Here is a 22,208-nt window from a genome sequence, read left to right on the forward strand (position 1 = left end):
CAGAAGTATTTAGGAAAAAGACAAAAGAGGGTCTTCTGGGATTCTGGCAATACTCTATTCTTGATCTTGACTGATTACAAGAGTACTTTCATTTTCTGAAAATTCATTGAAATGTTCACTGATTATTTTTGTGCTTTTGTGATATTATACCAAATATAAAGTTCTAATAGATGTGGTATAAAACTTCTGCCAGAAAAACTACAAAACAAATTGAAAAAGTCATACCTGTATTACTTCTCTGTTAGAGCTATACAGACTTAATGCCTCTAAATGCTGTAAAAATTGACAAGGGATTCTAAAATTTATGTGAAGAATAATGGGCCACACAAAGTAAAGATGATATTGAAGAATAGACATGGTTAAAGGACTTCCTTACTGGAAGTCAAGACTCATAGATCTAAGGTGATTAGATATAGTAAGATACTTATTTTTAAGTAGACAAATGAACAGAAGAGTACAGAAACAAAACTATTCTAGAATAGTATATGATGGGGAAAGATATCTTATTTAAAAATGTTGTAGGGACAATCTGATATTTATTTGGAGAAAAAGGCAGACTTAAAAATCCATTCTAGGTGAATTTTGGAACTAAATGGGAAAAAAAAAAACAATAGAATTTATAGAAAATAATGTAGGAGAATATCTATGAAATCTCATGATATAGAATGCATTTTAAAAATTGCTATAAAATTATTGATTAAAAGAATATTTTTAAATTAGACTGTTAAAGTTCAAATAATAAAAATTAAAAATTGAAATAAAAAGCAATTATTAATAGAAATGTGTAAAGGAAATACAGGGAATAGGAGAAGACATTTGCCATCCATATCACTAACAGGGCACCCACTCAAAACACATAAAGAACTCCTAAAAACCAAAACCCAAACAAAGACAACTCAATAGAAAATGGTAAATAGATGAGCATGTATTTCATGAAAAGGAATTTTGAAGGGGCCAAAGTTGGCTCAATGTCTTGATTAGTCAAATCAATAAATACTAAAACAATAGTGAGGATATTATTTAACATTTCCAAAGATGACTAAGTGAAAATATTATATGTTGACAAGGACACAGCTTTAGGGACTGAGAACTGGGATAGTTTCGAAAAACTACCAAGCATTGTCAATGATATTTAATGATATCCCTACCTTATGGTTTAGCAACTCCACTCTTAAGTGCGCGCGCCGCCCCCCCCACACACACACAGAAAAGAAATGTATTTAAAAATCATAATAGCTCTAAAATAAGTGAATATAATCATATAGTGAAATAACATCAATGACAACAAAAATACAATGCTCTTTGTAATAACATGAATTAATCTCATAAATACAATGTTGATGGAAAAGAGCTTCACTACAAAAGAAAACTGGCAGAATTTTATCAGTGTAACACTTAAAACAGGTACAGGAAAAAAATGTAGTGTTTAAAAATGTGCACTTCTGTGTTAAAATTATAAAGAAATTCAAGGAAATGTTAATAAACAATATCAAGAGGGTAGAGACCTGTGGTAAAAAGAGGAATTAGAGACTGAGTGGAGGCATGAGGTAAAATTGGGTCTGTATATTAATACTAAGACATTTGTTTTTTACCACTTTAGATGATCCCAATTAAAGGTATGTTAACCAAAAATCATGGCTGCCACATGCTGGGCACACCCTGTCCACGCCATGATAACCTTTGTTACAGGTTATAAGGTGTAGAGTGCCCTGGGTATCTCACAATAAAATGAGCCTGTCAAAAAATCTCAATTAGCAAAATAGCATTTTATCCCATGGATACTACTCTCAGAGTTCTCTTTTATTATAGTCCTGGCATAACATAATTGTATGTGAGGGCTCAAATTCCTTAGGTAGTAATCAATCTTAATGAGATGGCATTCATCATTTGTATTTGTTCTTATTTTCTGTCTTGATAAAACATTTTGTGGTGTTTTAATCCACTAGTCAAACAAATATGAAAAATTTTACAATTTATGTGGCTAATTTTATGCCTTTTTAATAATTTTTAATGTTTCTGACCATGTCCCATGTGGACTGTGCCAAGACATATGCTAGGAACTTGAATGACACTTTCTTCCCCAACACCATTCAAACTAAACTTACATGTAATTTTAAAGTTTTCATTTACTTTTAAAAAACTTTTTTGTAAGAAAATTTTAAACATACAAATAAGTTGAAAGCATTTTACACTGAACCCACCTTCATTAGCATTTTATTTAATTTAAACATATCACATAGATATCTATCTACACATCCATTTATAAAAGACCAATCCATTTAATCACATGATAACTATTGTTTTAAACAACTCAATGATGTATCACAAGCTAAACCTCAATGCAACCAACATTCAAGTCAAGAAATAAAAAAATAACATAGTAGCCTCCATGTTTTCAGTCTGAAAAAGTCCAAAAGGAGTACTTCTTCCTTAAACGTGGGATTTTAAAGAAATTAGTTCATTTTACCTTTTCTATTTGCTTATTTTTTGGATAAGTTTGTCTATAAATTGAAAATGGGGACAGTATTTCACAAAAAGTTTTCATGCACATTAACTTCCTTGTTGGTTTCCTAGTATGTCCTCTAGCATATTTTAGAAATTCATAGCACTTTAAAAATCTAGAAGACTGAATATTTTTATAATCAAAAAATACACCAGGCTGAGTCAGTAAACAACTTAGATCTATTTCTCATGGGACATTTGCTAATGTAAGTTTTCTAAATATGGGCAATTTAGAGCTCATATTTGCCATTATCTGGTAAAACATTTTGCATTAAACCTAATGCAACCTAATGTTTTTTAATGTATGTTTTTTTTTTTTTTTCTGAATTCCCTTCAGACATGATTGCAGCAAACAACACAGTGGGGAGAGGGGGAAAAAAAAGCTTTCCTTTCTCTGCTGTGCAGTGATTTGACTTCTCACATTTCTGTTGGAATGAAAATTAGATTCAAGGACAGCTCTGTACCTGATAACTCTGACAAGGTGTGAAATGCTAAGCTTTCTATGGCTGTAATGAACATATGCAAAGTTTTTTTCTTTTGTCTGAAGGTTCAGAGAGTGTATCTTGAGTTAAAGAAATTCTAGTCTTGAGGAATCAACTACATACTTTCTATAATGTCCATGTATTCCAAATATCATCTGTGGGGGAGTATCATCTCCCTGAATACATCTTATAACTCAAGCACTTTGTTTTGAAAGACATACATACTGAAGACTTTAACAAAGTTACTGGACTTCTCTGAATGAACAGAGAAGTTAGTCTAATTAATAAAAGAAGGAAGTAAGCAAGGGGCCGACATTTTTTTTACCTACAGGCAAGTATTACTATTTTCTTTATTATTTTGAAGAGTAGGATTGATAGTGTATATAAAAATACTTTAAAATTCAGAGCCTAAGTTTGATTTTAGTTTTTGGCCAAATCATAAAACCAAAATAAGGCTTATGGTTCTGTGCATGTAGGAAAATGAATTATGAGTATGTACCCATCTCATGTTTCTATGACTCCACAAGGAAGAGGTGAAGGGGTGAAACTATGGGGATGCTGAGGGACCTGGATTAAGTTTTTGGACTAATTTTAAGTCAAAAGTTTAGAGGATAAGTTACATTTCTACTATGTGATACAAGATCAACATGAAAAAACTGGTGTATTTGTATTTACTAGTAATGAGCAATACAGATATAAATTTGTGAAAAATACCTATTTAAAGTAGCATTAAAAAGAATAAAATATTTGGAAATAAAATTAACTAAAGAATTATAGGACTTATACACCAAAATTCACCCAACATCACTGAAAGAAACTAAAGAAGATGTAAATAAATGCAAAAATATCCTGCATTCATGGAAGATAATATTGTTAATAGAGCAATATTTCTGTATTCATGTTCTTGTTACTGGTGTAACATATTACCACATTGTTTTAAGTTTAGTTTAGTTTTATAGATAAGCAGAATAGAAATATGATTCCAGAAATAAACCCAAACATACAATCAGCTGGATTTCAAGAAGGGTATCAACACCATTCAAAGGGGAAGAGGAATAAGAAATGACTGTAGGTAACTGTATATCCATATGCAACAAAATGAAATTGTCTTCTATCACACATGATATAAAAAATTCAAAATGAATACAAGCCTTAAATGTCAGAGTTGAATCTATAAAACTCTTAGAAGCAAAGAGAGGTATAAATCTTTGTGACTTTGATCTCGGCAATGGTTTCTGAGTTATGACATCCAAATCACAAACAATCAAAGAAAAAATAGATATATCTGACTTTACAGAAATTAAGAATTTTGCATGTCAAAGGGCACTTTGAGGAAAAGTGAAAAGACACAACATAGAATGAGAGAAAATATTTAAAATCATATATCTAACAAAGTGTGGCATGCTGGATATATAATGCACCCTTAATATTAAAAATTTAAAAAGGTAAAATGGCTCAACTTAAAAATGAGCAAATGTTTAGAAAAGATATTTTTGCTAAGAAATTACAGAAATAGCCAATAAACACCTGAAAATGTATTCAATAATATTAGTCAGTAAGATATGAAAATCAAAATCAAAATGAGATGTTCCTTAATAGACAATAGGGTGGCTATAAGATTAATTTTTTAAATATGCAAAAAGTATTGATAATATGGAGAAAATTAGAACGTTTAAACATTCTTGGTGGGAGTGGGAAAGATTAGTAGGTACTCAAAAGTTAAATAGAGTTATATGACCCAGCATTTTCACTCCTTATTTACCTGAGACAATTGAAGACATGCTCACACAATGTTTATTCCAGCATTATTAATGGTAACCAAAAATACAGAAACAATACAAATCTCCATTGACTAATGAGTAGATAAATAAAATGTGGTATATGCATGCAATATAATATTATTCATTCATTAAATGGAACTAAGTATTGATAACATGGTCCAGAATGGATGAACTTGGAAAGATATTAAGGGAAAGAAGCCAAATACAAAAGACATGCATTCATATGAGTCCAGAAATGGCAGATTCACAAAGACAGGAAGTAGATCAGTTGTTGACAGGAACTAGGTACAGAAGGCATTGGAAGTGACACCCAATAGGCTTCAGGTATCTTTTTAGGATGATGAAAATCTTCTGGAATTATTAAGTAGTGGTGATTATAAAATTCTGCGAGTCTAATAAAAATCAATGAATTGTAAAAAAATTTTTACATCATAGATAAAGAATTAGTTTGTCTTGTATTTTTCTCATTCTTTGAAGAGTGTTGATAATTTTTGCTTTTATTCTGCATAACTTTTTGAGATGAAACCAATATTATTGAGTATACACAGTTTAAAAAATTCTACTGTGTGTTCTAGAGGGTAGTAAATGGTATCTTATCTTTTTGTTTTTCTTTATAGGAATTTTAATGTCCCAGATATTGAATCTGTATGTGCCCAAACACAGTGATGATTGAGGGGGAGGGCATAGAATGGGTAGTATAAAGAGTAGGTTAGTTACATGGTACATACTGAATGTTTGTGTCCCTCCCAAAATTCATCTGTTGAAGCCCAAATCTATGATTTGATGGTATTTTGGAGGTGATAATATAAAGAATAAAGCCTACTTTATTCTACTTTATAAAGTAGGCTTTATTCTTTATATTATCACCTCCAAAATAAAAATAATACTTTTAAAAAAAAATTTAAGTATTAAGGGTACCACCTTTGGGAGGTAATTAAGTCTAGATGAGATCAAGTGTGGGTCCCAAAGGTAGGATTTGTAAGAAGAGTAGTAGTGTAGACATTTGTAGTGTTTTTGTAAGAAGAGTAGAAGAGGTCAAATCTTTTTCTTTCTTTCTCTCTACTATTTGAGGACACATTGCAAAGGAGTCAGAAAGAAGGTTCACACTAGAGACTCAATCTGTAGGCACCTGACCTTGGACTTCCTAGTCTACAGAACTATGAAATATATATGTCTTTTTATCAAGCCATCTAGTCTCTGGTTTTATAATAACAATACGAGTTGATTATTATTTTATAAAATGAGATATTAAAGGGAGGTAAGAAAAAGATGGTTAGGGAATAGAAGATTCATTTGTTTAATAATACAAAATCCAGATCAGGGAACAATTTTAAAAGGATACTGACATAACATTATTTTACTTTGATTTTTAAATTGAAAATATTTCCATGGGCCACAGATAAATCATAGGTGGGTCATGGAATAATGCTCTGTTCATGAAGTTTTCTTTAATTCATTTTTTAAAATAAAACCATATTAGAATAGACAGGCTCATTCGCTTTTATTCATATAGGAGTCATACAGAAAATGTTATATGCATTTTATATATTATGATATAACCATGTGCACTAATATTTAATGTCCTCGGGAAAGCATGAAACAGGCAAAAATCTGTTGAATACTAATTTGAAATGGATGTTTTGTTTTTGTTCATTTGTAATGAGCTGGAGCTTGAGAATGATAGTTCAGGATGAGTGATAAGTAAAGATCAGGTGATTGACAAGGCAGACAATGAAAATACAGGGAAGTACAAGAGACCCACCAATGGTAATGGATATCTCCAAGTGTGATAAGGTGAGAAATTCTCCTGCACACTTGAGAATAAAGTTCCCTTCCATATGGAGCAATCAGACCATTACTTTATCAGTTATTTAGATAGTGCCATTTTGCTGTCCCTGGGACTACATCAGTCATGTAACATTGTAGAGTTTAGCAAAGAATAACAACAAACTCAGAAGAGTTAATAAATAAATCACATCAGTAGGTCACTGAGGATTTGCAAATCATGAAGTTCCAGACAAAGACTGACTTGGGCTTATAGGAAGCTGGTTTCTTTTCCAAAATGTGTACTTTTTAAACCCCAATTAGAATCATTTCTGGTCTTCAGAGTAATTCTTCTTTGAAGCATTGACTAGATTTGTCTTATGAACTCAGCACCATCATCTGTGTAAACTAGAGGCATGTGCTTTATCCTCCTGAGACTTATTTACTCATCTATGACATGTAAATAATAATGTTTGTTGTGGAAGCAAAGATTTGTAAAGACTAAATTAGGTAATGTTTGTAAAGAACATCACATAGTCCCTGAAACAGCAAGCACTCAATTCATGATGATATATCACAAAGCTAGTTTCTTCAATTCTAAGGTCTCATAACCAGAAATCTTTCTTCCATGAGCATCAAACCTAGCTAACTCCCTAAATGGTTCTCATCACCCACTTTCCTGTTTTTTTTTTTTTTTTTTTTTTTTTTGCAGTATTATCTGTGATCTCTTGAAATCTACTCACTCACCTGTTTCATATTTCTCTCTTTGAATTGCCACTAGACATCTCATCATTCCCTTTATCTTATTCCCATAAATTAAAGTCTACTCTATCACACGCTAGCCTTTGTATGTGAGAACCCCAGGATTTTGTCAGATGCTCTACAAAGTACTGAAACCTAGTCTTGTGCCGTTAGGTCCTGTGTTTCAATTTGGGGCATGAGAAACCAAGAGGTCAATAATAAAGCTGCTGAATGTCAAGAGGAAGGTTTCTGTATAGGAACCATGGAGGGCCAACATTGCCTGGTCTCACATTCTATCCAAGTACAACCTTTATTCCTCATAAACCCTAATTTCCTATAAAAGATTAAAGAAATATTCAAATCACATTTGAAAATCTTACAATGCATTCAAATATAGATTTGTGGGACTAGACATAGGGCTCGGTAGTAGAACATTTTCTTAGCATGCACAAGATCCTGGATTTGATTCTCAAATAGCACATGCTCATGCGTGCATACACACACACACACACACACACACACACACACACATATCCACACAAATCAAATGCAGATTTCGTGACAAACATAAATACTAGTATTATTTATGTAACATTTTGTTCCTAGGGAATTTCTCAAATTTCACTGCTTAATCATCTTCTGAAGTTGTTTATTAAAGATGCAGGTTCCTAGCTCATTTGGTCTGAAAAGAATCCCAAGTGACTTTAAAACAGATAGTGCATGCACCATACCTTGAGCAAAACTGCCTAAGTAATGAAGCATCAGAGTTCCCATCTTAAAGGGTAAAAATAGCAAACCCCCAAGATGCACAGGGGTTTTTGCTATTTTTATACAGGGAAAAGAGAATATAAAATATGACCAATTTATGTATTTACAAAAACAAAATACCTTTTTCTTATACCTTAAACAATATTTCACTCTGCATCTTGAGCATTTAATTTTCATTCAAACAAGGTAAAATAAAGCAATTTTTCCCCCAAGTCAGGAACAAAAGTTCTACATGTAAAAGTCAATTCTCTGTGAGAAATGGTACAGAATCTGGGGATTGCATGCCCTTTTTATGAATTACAACTCACTGGCAGCTTTGCTCTTATTATCCTTAGGAAATGGTTTGCTTTTGCCAAGATTTTAAAAGAAAATTCTGAGAGATTGATTTTCAAGACATCAGAAGAAAATATCATTAACCACTGAGAAACTTCAGGCACCAGGCAAAGTCCACTAAATGGGAAAAGTTTTCCCTAGGAAGAACCTCATTATAGTTTTTCTTGTAGGTGCTTCACGGAAGAAACTGCTATGTGACAGAATGATTTTGATATTCTGGAAGTTTATTTAAAAAGGCTTCTATCTGTAATGAGATGACCTTCAGAAGCACCAGGAGCTGAGGACTAGACAACAGCATGTAGGGAAGGAAACAAAAGCTAAAACATGAAAACAACCTCCTGGACCAGGAAGGACTCCTGATATTGGGAGAAGACAACCTTCTGGAAGAAGGGAAAAGATTGGGCAAAGCACATACAAGGTGGCTTTATCTCTCTCTCTCTCTCTTCTCATTCCTATACACACACCAGGATATGTCACATTTTTATTTAAGTAGTATGTTATTTGTTCTGAATCTCCTTTGTGAAATCTTATTTTTATTTTCATGGTTGTTTCACTTTTTGGGGGGGTAAGGAGTTCTAAGACTTAGAGTATTAACTTCCTTCCAGTACTTTTTGAACTTTTCTTAAAGAATCTTTATTTCTTCACAGAGAAGTTTGAAAAAGAGTTCTCTAAGATTTTTAAATACATATAAAGAAAAACAAAATTCTAGGGGAAAATGAGACACAAAATGTAACGTTTTCTGGAAATAGGTGTTTTTATTTTTTTGCCAATTCCAAGACACTTATGTTTTCAATAGTTTCATTTCATAGAGGAATTATATCTCTAAATCAAAAAATTATAAGCTCAAATACCTAGATGATCCAGGACCAAATCATTAGTGGATCAATTTGGGAGTTCCACAACCAAGATTTTCAAGGACTATAAAAATTAAGGAGCTAGGGCCTGGGGTTGTGGCTCAGCAGTAGAGTGCTTGCCTTGCACATAAAAGGCCCTGGGTTCAATCCTCAGCACCACATAAAAATAAGTAAATAAATAAAATAAAGTTTAAAAAAATTAAGGAACTAGAGCCCATTCTCCATTTTAAATCACATACATTCAAATTAAAATACTTTCAGCCTTGTCCTGGTCAGACAGAATGTAACTTCAGGTCAGTTTTTACCTGCAGGCCACTATTCAGCAAATCTTCAGTTGAAAGGATTGGGAGGCTCTCCTACTGCAATTTGGCATGGATGGTAAAGTCGGGAGAGTGCTTAAAGAGCCCTCCAGTGTCCATCAGGTTGTTTAGTATATATATGTAGTCCCAACATGTAGCCAGAGTCCTAGGAATAATGCCCTGCACAGTAAATGAAATGGTTAATTTTTGCAAGACTCTTCCATGACATGGAATGCTATGGTGCCAACCTGGGCAGCTCATAACCGAGTGAGAGAATTAAGAGCTGTGACAACACTTGGGGGAAATCACAGCTCTTCTGATTAGGAAAGACATTCCTGCTCCATCAAAACAAACAAAATTTCACAAGTGCTTTTATTTTCATATATTTTGGTTTGTTTCTCAACATTGGAATGTATTTAAAAGCATTCTAAAGCCTATGCCTTTTCACAAAATCATCATCCTTCACTATAGATTTGAAAGAAGAGAATTAAGTGGGCAAAAAAAGTTGGCAAGCTTCGTCAATAGACTGATGAAGTCAGCTATTACTCTGCAGCATGACTCCTGGCACAACTGCTTAAGTGATCATTTGGTTCTTGGTGTCAAGGAGCTTTCAGATCTGGCTCTGTTTGTGTATGCAGTTTCAGGAATTATGTATGACATGTTGATTAGAGTCTGCAGCAGGGATGGCTGCAGTGATCTGTTTCGTCCCAGCTTAGTCTCATTGCCATCAGCAAGAAAATGTGTAAGAGCCTTCAAAGGATGTGTTGTCAGCCAAAAGACAAAAATCAGAATTAAATTACTGCATAAAAATATAGTAAGCCCAATTAAACTGAGATTGTTAGTGGAGGTAATTTGTTGGTCATGTGAATGTCCCTTCTCTCTGGTCATTCTATGTGTTTATGATGTGGGCAAATCTAGAAAATCACACAGTTCACAGTTCTGTTAGGAGCTTCGTTTGCTGGGCTCCATATGGTTTAAAGTGTGTAATATTCCATTTAAGATAACCCATTCAAGGACAGCTGGAAAAATCAATCCTGAATGTTCATATGCCAACTGAGCAATCTGTACCTTTTGGATGCCACTGCCTTAGCATTTGCCACTGGCTTCCTTGAACTGTGTAGAAAACAAATGTGCATGTTCTTAGCAAAATCACTGATGACCATGGAATTAATTGATCAATATCTATTTTAACAGATAAGCAAACTCCACTTCTGTACTCTGATCATGCAAGGAGGACTCTCAATATGCCAGCCTTAGAGTATTGGTAGCAGAGGAAGACAGATGAACAAGAGGGTTAGTACCTGCCATTCCAAGCCAAAGAATGTCTACTAGACATGCTTGTATTCTCTGATCTGATTCCTTACCAAAGAAGCAGGATGTGTCCTGAATATTGTGCAAAGTAGTAGGAATCACTGCTGATTCATGATGCTCCCCCAAATTGACCTGTCACTGGAGGTCACTTCACTTCATACTGTGACTCTCCTCACAGTGCTGGATGCAGTATCCACAACAAAATCTTCTCAGCCTTTCCGATTTATGTAAGTTTACTCTTACTGAATGCATTCTTCACTGATTTGCCTTTTGGTGATATAAGATATGTCTCAGATAATTTAAGGCAAGATGGAAGAACTTTGTCATTGAAAATAAATTTCAGTGAATGAAAAGTAAACTAGAAATCATTGGTGTCTTTCTACTTGTAAATAGGCCAGAACGAGAACTTGTACATATTTGGTGGGAAATTGAAAGACACTGTGTTGTAATTTTTATTTAGGTTATACAGTTAGATTGTGATAAATATTTCTTTTGAACAATAGGTCTGGAACTGATATACTTTAGATCTAAACTGAAATGACATAATGTAAATTTTGGAAGGAGTTAGTGCCTAATTCATTATTTCATAAAGTACACAACCCATGAATGGAAGAAGCAGATGCCTTATAATAGGGAAGGAACTGACTATTCCAGACACACAATCTCCTGCTTGATCATTTTATTCACTGTACCCTTCTAAACTCCTCTGAACTGAGTGATAAAGATCTTGTGCTCTCCTTGTGAAGTCTTGAGTCTGAGCCACAAATAGTTTTTCTGAAGTGAAATGTCATGAGATGAATACAATTGAACCATGAAAAAAAGAAGAAGCTGAGAGGAAAAGCAACACAACACACACATGTATATATGTATGTGAATATATTCATAATAACTCAAAAACTATAAAATAGATCTTGGGGCTCTAATATGAAAGCCAATTATCAGCTTCATAATGGTAGGCCTAAAATATCAAATTTCTTTCAAAAGTAACCCCTTAGTTTGAACCTCTCAGAGTATGATTGTGGAGTTGCCATCATCAGTTTCTTCTGTGGGCTTCCAGTCCAAATTAGCTGGGGAGAAATATTTGGGATTAGGGCTCCAAAGTTTACACATTTAACAAGTTTTCAAAGGTGGTTTCTATTGATCTATATGCTCACCAAAGTTTGAAAGCCACTTTGTTCAGATGTTCAGGCTCCAGCAAGGACTGTCCAATAATTTCAAGTGAGAAGCTTCTTTGATCTCCATGACTCGATGTGTGTTCAGGTGCTGGTCACACCAAGTGCTTTGGAGATGGAGATATTTCCACCAGCAGAGTCAGGCATCTGTTGGAGGAGATGAAAGAGAAGTAGTGACTGTGGTTTCTGGCTCCAGAGTTGTCTCCTGGACTGGGTGTGACACTCCATTTAGCCACAGGAGTTGTGCATAGCAGCAGTCCCCATCCATAACAGTTGCCATCTACCTAGTATTTCACTCTAAAAAGATTTTCCCAATGTTAGAAACAAAGACTCTTCCAGAAGGAGCCATTTTGCCCCCCCCCCCCCCGCCTTTTTTTCAATTAGCAACCAACTCATTTCTTTCTGTTAGCCAGACTTTATGTGGCAAATTTCAAATTATCTCATCATCTCTGTTAAAAGAGTAATTTAAAGGTAAAACATAAGAATCACCATGAAGATAATCCTGTACAAAATCTAGGTATAATTTTTTTTTTAATTTCTGTGTTATTATTTGTGTATATATTTATTTATTCATTTACTTTTAGGTTTTATTATATAATTGACATACAATAAACAACACATATATTAGTACACTATTTGATTTGTTTTGACATAACTCTACACAGTGAAACTTTCACCCCAATGAAGATGATGAACATGCATGCCTATCAGCTCACAAAATTTCCTTGTACTATTTTGTAATTCTTCTCTTCATCCATTACAACCCCTCCTCAAATGCTACATATGCAACTAGTCATAAGTTTTCTGTCACTATGGATTAGTGTGTATTATCTGGAGTTCTGCATAAGTGCAGTCATACAGTATGTACTCTGTACCATCTAGCTTTCTTTTTTTCATCATAGTTATTTTGACATTGATCCATTATATATCAGTGGCTCAATCTAGTTTAAAAATGAGTAATATCCCATAGTATAGATGCCACCATTTGTTTAATCACTAATATGTTGATACATTCACAGTAGTTTCAGGTTTTAACTATTGCAAATAAAGCTTCTATGAATATTTGTGTACATATTTTTTTTTAGTAGGCATACTATTTCTCCTCTCATGGGTGAATACCTAGGCTGAATTAAATGGAAGGTGTACACTTAATTTTATAGAAAGTCACTAAATAGTTTTTCCAAAGTAAATTGTCATTTTAATTTTCAATCAGTAGTGTATGAGAGTTTTAGTTGTCCTACATCCTCAACAGCATTTGAAATGCTTTTTTTTTTTTTTTGAGCTGTGAAGTGATATCATTGTAGTTTTCACTTGTATTTCCTTAATGATGCTCAGCATCTTTTTATTTGTTTATTTTCTATTCACATACCTTCTTAGGTGGAAGTCTGTCAAACCTTTTAGCCATTTTTCTATTGGGTATTTCATTTTTTAATTATTGAGTTTTCAGAGATTGTTGTGCATTCTGGATAAAGTCCATTAACAGGGGTGAGGTGTGTTAAGAAGTAGAGCATGTGCTTAGCAGGCTCATGGTCCTGGGTTCAATCCAAAAAAAGCAAAATTCTTTATCAGATATGGGACTTGCAAATATTTACTCCTATACTCTGAGTATCTCCTATTGTCCTAATATTTCTGAAGAGCAAAATTTTAATGATTATATAGTCCTGTTGATCAATATTTTCTCATTTTGGATGTTATATCTAATAAATCATTGCCTGACCAAACGTCTCAAGGATTTCTGACCATGTTGTCCTCTGAAAGTGTTAAAGTCTTCACCTTAATCTCTAAGCCTAGGATCCTTTTGTGGTTGTTTGTTTTGTGTGTGTGTGTGTGTGTGTGTGTGTGTGTGTGTGTGTGTATATATATATATATATATATATATATATATATATATATATACATACACACACATACACACTTTGTGAGGTGTGGATCAAAGTACAAATGACTTCTTTGGAATGCTGTCTCCTTCTGGAAGCAGGATTTGTGGTCTTGTTATGCGTGACAGGGCATTAACAAGAATACAAAGTCCTTATGTAGAGACACAGACTGAATCCAAACTGCAAGCACAGAGTGTCTGAAGAAAGGAATGCTGGCTGACAGCTACATAAAGCCTTCGGAATTATAGTTTCTCTCTCTCTTTATGTCTGCTGAAAGGGAGATTTTACACAATGTTCTCCCAGTGATCCTGATGGGGGTATATGAGAACTGGGGTTGGAGTAAAGATGCCTAGAATTGTATCTTCTGGATACTTGGATACTTGTTATTAAGACACATTCTCCAACCACTGCACTTTTGATGGCGGCTCCCCATCCTCACCTGTGGTCTTTCATGACCTCAGACTGCTAACCTGCACATATAGAAATCACAGGGGAAAAGGGGAGCTTAAGGACACAGCATTAGTACATGGGCCTATAGCCTTCTGATGTGAACAAAGGAAGGGAGTGAAATACTTCCTACTACTATTATAAAAACATAAACCTAGCAATCTATAAATTATGTCTGAATTTATTTTAAAATATTTAACTCTGTACAAGTATTCAGTTGCAGCTTCAACACATAAATATTCAGCCCAAATAGCATTTTCATTAACAAGATTGACTGCTAATGGGAAAATGTTCATACATTTTTTTAAATGAAAAATTTAGATTACAAAACAATATGAAGAGTTATGAGGCTGCTTTGTAAAAAAAAAATTCTATGCATATTAAAGAACTAGAACTATATACACAGAAATGATTTTAAAATTTGTTTCTTATGCTAAGAATGTGACTTTTTAAATTTTTAGTTTAACTTTTGTTTTGAGATGATTATATATATTCACAAGAAGTTATAAGAAATAATATAGATAAAAACTACATACTCTACCCAATATCATCAATGGTAATGTCCCCCAAATTACAGATGATCCTCAACTTATGATCTAGTTTCCTCAAGATGAACCCATCATAAATATTTAAGATAGCTTTTTTTCCATTCAGCATGATTCCCTGGAGAGTCATGGAATTTGTATTATGTATCAGTACCTCAAGAAAGTGAGTGATTTTTAAACTTTAATTTTTGTGTTTTCCTCTGGAAGTATCTTCATAATGGAGGTTTCATTTTGTAATCATAGAAAGAACTTGTTTTCACATTATGCTGGGAAAAATTGCCTATTGTATAACCAGAGATCTGTGAAAACCTGCTAAAAAGAAATACTTCTCCAATAATATTTGTAACATCCACGTCAACAAAGTACTGCTACTACGGGTTAGTGACCATTATATGAAATACAGAATGCTAAAATGATATTCAGTAAAACATTCAATTCTACAGTGGGAAAATTACACTGTATCACTTGTTACCTGAACTACTCAGCTCTCTCTGGGCCCTGTGTACTCCAAAAGGTTTGTTTTTCAGGGTGGGAGGGGTGTTGGGAGGGAGGAATCATTCCTGCATCATTATTTAATAGCCCTTTGTGTCTTTGTACATTTGAGTCTGTAAAATAATTCTGTCCTAAGATACCAAAGATGAACTCCTAAGATTGAACTAAAGGATTCACTGGTCTCAGGAGAAATTCATACTTGTTATAAAACAGAAATCCTGCTTCCCCTCCGTGATAGAGTAGCCATGAATCACAGCGTCATGCTGGCTTGGTCGTAATCTAACACTTCATGCCTCAGACAACAACTTGATTTGTCAAGAGACTGTCCCTGTGAGGGCTGCCAATAGTGTTGATGCCCACTGAAGAGGATATAATTAAGCCCTTGGTGAGCTAATTTCATTTCCTTCTTTTAACAGCTTGAGGTGTACACATGTAAAAAGAGAAACAGAGAAAAGGTGCTGAGAAACCTTGCCCTGCCAGGTCTGGAGCGAGGGTTTACATCTCTTTTATCTGATAAATGATGTTTCGACATTCCAAAAGGTGTTCTCTCAAATACCCCACACATACCTGTTTGTTTCTACTTGCTAAGCATCATCAGGTTTTCTCTAGGTATAACATTTTCCTCCAAATTAACTGCAGAAAAGCCCAGTGCTTCATGTTTGTTATCCGCTTCTATTATGGCTTGAGGACAGAGAAATTGATTCTGATTCACTCTACCACTCGCTGTGAGCAGTTTGGAGTAAAGGTATTTGTCGATTTGGATAATTTCTTAGAAGCTTGTTATTTGCTTGGGAATACAACTATTAAATAACTGGAAGAATAAGGAGCTGAATCAGCCATATTTTTAAGTTGAAATAAGAACTTTATGTTGACCCAGGTAAGTAGCAGTTTACTGTTAATCATAATAAACACTGAAATTGTGTGAGGTAAGTGTTTTTTTTTTTTTCTTTTTGCTAAGGCAAAATAATAATACTAAGGATATCCACTCGCAAAAGTCTCTCCACCTTTAGCCTTTACCTATCCTCCACATCAAAATGTAACTCCTTTCAAAACACAGGGAAATGAGTTCATTGTGCACATGTTACATGCTTCATTCAAAAACATTATATCACTTGGGGGATTAAGAGAGCAGCAAAGATCCTCTTAAGGGATGTCTGCCCAAAATTGATATCGTGCTAGTGAAGCATGTTCCTTAAGTGCTTTGTACCTCTCTGGGCCCATCCCTGGGGTGATGCATAGGTGGTACATGGGAGGTTTTGCTGAGAGCATGATGGAGACCTCCCACCCCTGCACAAAACCCCGGCTCTGTGGTAGGCAAACCCAGATTGTTTAATAGGCTAAAGCAGGAGGAGGAATATTGAAACCATGTGCTTTAAATTTGCCATCTCATGGCCAGAGCCATTGCAGGCTTGTCTACCTCTACAGTAGATCTTCAGTTCTAGAAGCAATACCAAGGTAGAGTCAGGGATGGCACCTAGAACCAAGTAAATTGGCTTGTCTGTGAGAAGAACACCAACAGTGAATTTACTTTGCAGATCATCACTTTCCCTTGATGATCATTTTATTCTCCTTGTGACCTATTTTCTGATACCATAAATTTCCAGCGTTTCACAGTATGGGGCTCTCTCATTCCAAGGGGAAATATTACCTCACAATCCACTAACATCCTGGGACAGTGTTTATTGTCAGGGTGGGTTGGTGGAGTCCACAGAAAGTTAATGTCTATACCCTATAGGTATACCCTACAGAGACTTCATCATTTTAACCCAATTGTCCCTTTGGCCACTTTTATCCAGGTAGGTTAAGAATCACATACATATTTGCTCATCCCATAGATTTTTCTCCATCTCTGCCCCCCACCCCAGTGATTGACCCAATAGCACTTAACTTCATTTAACCACTGAGCCATATCTACATAACTTTTTTATTTTTTATTCTGAGACAGGGTCTCACTAAGTTGTTTGGGATCTTGCTAAGTTTCTTATGGCCTTGCTAAGTTACTGAGTCTGACCTTGGGCTTGTGATCTTCCTGCCTCAGCCTTCCAAACCGCTGGGATTACAGGTGTGTGCTGCTATGCCTGGCATCTCCTAGCTTTTTCTGGATTTTGCCTTGCATGAATTCCAGATTTATAAGATGCCATGCCTAAGAACTATTTCCAAGTGTGAAATCCTAAACCTTCAAAATGAGAAAATGGACTGTGCAGGGAATGAATCTAGATTAATTTCTTGGAAGGCAGCTGTTCCCTGTCTAGGCAGTTCCTTCTGTTTCTGAGATTAAACAAATGCTACTGTATTAAGGGTAGACTGGAAATAATCTAGCTGGCCTTAATAAATAAATAGTTAAACAAACTGGTACACATATACCATGGTGATAAAGTGTGAATGTTTATGTTCCTCCAAAATTTGAATGTTGGAATCCTCACCCCCAAAATAATTTTTATTGAAGATGAGATCTTTGGGAAATATGAGGTAATGAAAGTCATGTCTTCATGGATGGGGTTAGAGTCCATATAAAAGAAATCTGAGGGATCCTGTTATATACACCTTCCACCAAGTGAGAACATAGTGATAAGATAAGGAAGAAGGCCCACATCAGTCACCAAATCTGCCTATCTTGACCTTGGACTTCCCAGCCTCCAGAGCTCTGAGAAATAAATTTCTATTACTTATAGGACACAACAAGTTATGGTATTTTGTTACAGCATCCCAAATGACTAAGTCAGAGAAAACAATGTTCAGCAACACAAAAGAATAAACTATTGATATATGCAAAAACTTGGGAAAATCTCTGAGAAATTAATTATGCTGAATAAAAGATTATGTGTCATACTATTTCATTTATATAAAATTCTTGAAATGATAACATTTTGGAAATGGATAACACATTAGTGGTTCCCTGGCCTTGGGGCTGGGAGAGGGAAGTCAATATTACTAAATCAAATGGCCAGATAAGGAATCACTGTAGAGATGGAAATGCTCTTCTTCTTGACTGCTGCACTGATGTCAGTGTTCTTGTTCTGAGATTGTACTACTGTGTTGAAAACCATAACCATTGGGGAAAACTGGACAAATGGTACATGGGATCTTTCCAAATTACTTCTAACAATTGCAAGCAAATCTACTGTCATGTCAAAATTAAAAGTTTAATTAAAACACTTATTTTGTTTAGGATGATATAGGATAAGTACATCAGAAAAATAGAAATTAGTTTAGTTCTTGAATTAGAAAGTTAGCCTCATGAATTACATTATATAGTTTACCTGTGTTCATTCTTAGAAATTATTCCATTTAATAGCCATATTCTAAAAGAACTTAAATTTCTCTACCTTGATTTCATGAAATTTGATTTTTTTTACTCTTTTAAATTACACATGGAATCAAATATGTTTGGGATTTTGTTGGAAGAAATCATCACTTGACCTATTAAAAAAAAAACAAATTAGAAAACGTTTTAAAAAGCATTTCAAATGTTTTAAATTCTTCTGGTACTAAACAGATAATTTTTGTTTATTTATTTATTCATTAGTTCTAATTAGTTATACATGATGGTAGAAAGCTCTTAGATTCATTGTACACAAATGAAGCAGAATTTTTTACTTCTCTGGTTGTGTATAAAGTAGAGTCACAACCATGTGCCTAGGGTAATGATGTCTGTCTCATTCTACCATTTTTCCTACCCCTTTACCCCCTCCCCCTCCCCTCTGCCCTATCCAAAGTTTCTCCACTCATCACATGCTGCCACCACCCCCCCCCACATATGGATTAGCATCCACTTATCAGAGAAAACATTTGGCCCTGATTTTTTGAGATTGGCTTATTTTGTTTAGCAGGATATTCTCAACTCCTACCATTTGCCCACAAATGCAATAATTTTATTCTCTTTTAATTCTGAGTAATATTCCATTGTGTTATATACCACAGTTTCTTTATCCATTTATCTAATTGAAGGGCATCTAGGTTGCTTCCCCAGTTTAGCTATTGTCAATTGAGCTGTTATTAACATTAATGTGGCTGCATTACTTTAGTATGCTAATTTTAAGTTCTTAGGGTATAGACTGAGGATTGGGATAGCTGGATCAAATGGTGGTTCCATTCCAAGTTTTCTAAGGAATCTCCATATTGCTTTCCAGATTGGTTGCACCAATTTGCAGTCCCACCAGCAATGTATGAGTGGGCCTTTCCCCACCACATCCTTGCCAACACTTATTGTTGCTTGTATTCTTAATAACTGTCATTCTGACTGAAGTGAAATAAAACCTTAGAGTAGTTTTGATTTGCACTTCTGTAATTACTAGAGATGTTGACATTTTTTCATATATTTGTTGATTGAATGTATATATTCTTCTGAGAAGTATCTACTGAACAGATAATATTTGAATATATTTTTGCCAACCATATGCACTCCAGATAATGTACTTTAAAACAATACCTTCATTACCTAGAAAGAAAAGAAAATTAAAGATTAAGAAAGGAAGAAAGCCATGGATCAAATACCAGAAGGTGCTAGGAATTAATGTACAAGAGTGAAAGAGAAAGAAGGCAGAAGACTGGAACGGGTTACTGTAGTGTGCAAGGGAGAGGCTGTGCTTCATTCAACATAATTTTTTTTTTCATATTTACCCTCCATTTCACTGGTTCTCTATTCAATTGCATTTGTACTGCTCTTAAAAGGACAGGTTTATTTTTAAATTATTTTAAGTAACTCTAAAAGTGATTCACATCATATGCACAGAAAAGTATAGAAATTATAAGTGAACATCTCAGTGAAAATTCATGAGATATATCAAGTCATGACCATCTCTCAGATCAAGAAACAACCTCACCAGCCCCAGAAGCTGTGAATTCGCCCTCTCAGGTCACCACTGCCTCCACAAAAACCAATGCTCTAACCTCTACAAACATAGATTAATCCCGTTTTTGTATTTTATGTCAACAGAGTTTAAAAGCAAAAATAAAATTCAATTATCTTTTCACAGTCTCCCTTCTCCTAAATGTGTCTTGCTTTGCCTTCCCAAATCAGAACCTCTGAAGTCATCTTCTCCCTCTCCTCATTCCTTAATTCCATCAACTCTCCACTCAGGTATCAGCTAAGTAGGCCTTTTTCAAATGTCTCCTTGATCCTTTTTTGTTACTGGCACTGATGATTATGTTTTCTTTAAATTCCATAGTGAGTACCCAAACTGTCTCCCTGACTTCAGTATTATCTCTTCTACCTTAATCTTTTCTCCCTACTGCCTTCAACATGACCTTTCTAAAATACAAACTGATTTCAGTCAGTCACTCAGTGGCTGGAGAGCAAGCTATAGCTTGTTTATCTTCAGGGAAAAAATAATTCAATCATTTAGATTGTATATAAATCCTTTGAAGATCTGTCTCTGGAATATTGTTCCCTGTTCACTCTGCTTGCAAATCCTAGCACGCATCTTACTCTAGCTCTCTAGTAATACCTAGAATCTCCAAAACAACTAAATACTGATTTTACATGCCTCTAACTATTTGTTCTAATTTCTTCCATGTTGCTCTTCTCCCTCTTTGTTTGTCTTGTAAGGAGCCTATGCAACCATCAAAATTCAATTAAAATATCTTTACTATTCCCCCATTCACCCACAGAGACAATTAGTAGCTTCAAGTGACACTTGTTCCAGTATAATCCTTAGGTATTTCTTTGAAGTATTTGTAATACAATATACAATTATTTCTTGGCATGTCTCTCTGCTTCATAGATATAGTTATTTTTCCCACTCTGCTCTATGTTTTCCAAGTCTAGAATATTATACTACAAATTGCTACTCTATTTTAATTAATGAATAGTGATACAATTAATAATAAAATAAATGGAAAATATAAGTGCAATAGTATTCCCTTCGGAGCATCAGGAAAGATGATATTTTTTTTTTCAAATAAAAAAATGGTATTAGACTCAGTTTTAAAGAACGGGTAAAATGTAGGCAGGCTAAAATGAGACATACAATTACTTTCTTACTCACAAACATCAATATTTCTCTGGGAAAGTTGCACTTGGTGAATCATAAATATCACTTAGAAAAAGCTAGTCTTCAGAGCATTTCAGACAACACAACCACTTCTTCACTCTTAAGACCTGCAGAGAATAACTCAGTCACCTGACTTTGGGGCAGGCTGTGGCTCCAGGATGTATTCTGACTAATTTAAATCATTAAACAAGCATTGGTCTGGAGTATGAATAGTTCTGGATTCAAATTCCCACTGCTTGGGGGTGATTGTTGCTTCAGTCCTCTGTAATCTTTGTTTTATCCTCATTTCAGGTGGGTTAAAATGATAATCAAATAAAATGATGTTTATAAAGTGTTTGTGAAAATACATATCAAAAAGTCAATGTTCTGGAAATTTTAGTTTCCTTTTCTGTTCCCCCAAAGAGCACTCTTGATGTTTTCCTTTACATACAGTTACTGTATACTGCAGGAGGCTGGAAAGAGGGGAGGGTGGAGGCAGAATGCTAAGTGCATTAACCATGTATCACAGGATGTAGAGACTATAACACTACCCAGGGCTGTGCATAAGCAGTAAATTCTATGGTGTTCAGTGTGTTCTGCTGACCTCTGAGATCTTCTGGAGGTCCAATGTGGCCTGGATTGCTGACACAGTCATAAAGAAAACGGTGATTCTTAGTCAAAACAGCTAGTTCACTTCACCTGATTTTGCACAGATTCAGAGCACCACACTTATTCCATCTGATTTGTGCTTAGAAGAGATAAAGAGAAACAAATGTCTGAAAACAAAACCCACATGCTAAGTCAGCTAGTTTAGAAACTCTAGTCAAGGTTGTGCATAAATGAATCTGCTACTGCCTATATGGTCTCA

The sequence above is a fragment of the Marmota flaviventris genome, chromosome 2, assembly GCF_047511675.1.
Source record: "Marmota flaviventris isolate mMarFla1 chromosome 2, mMarFla1.hap1, whole genome shotgun sequence".
Classification (NCBI taxonomy): Eukaryota; Metazoa; Chordata; class Mammalia; order Rodentia; family Sciuridae; genus Marmota; species Marmota flaviventris.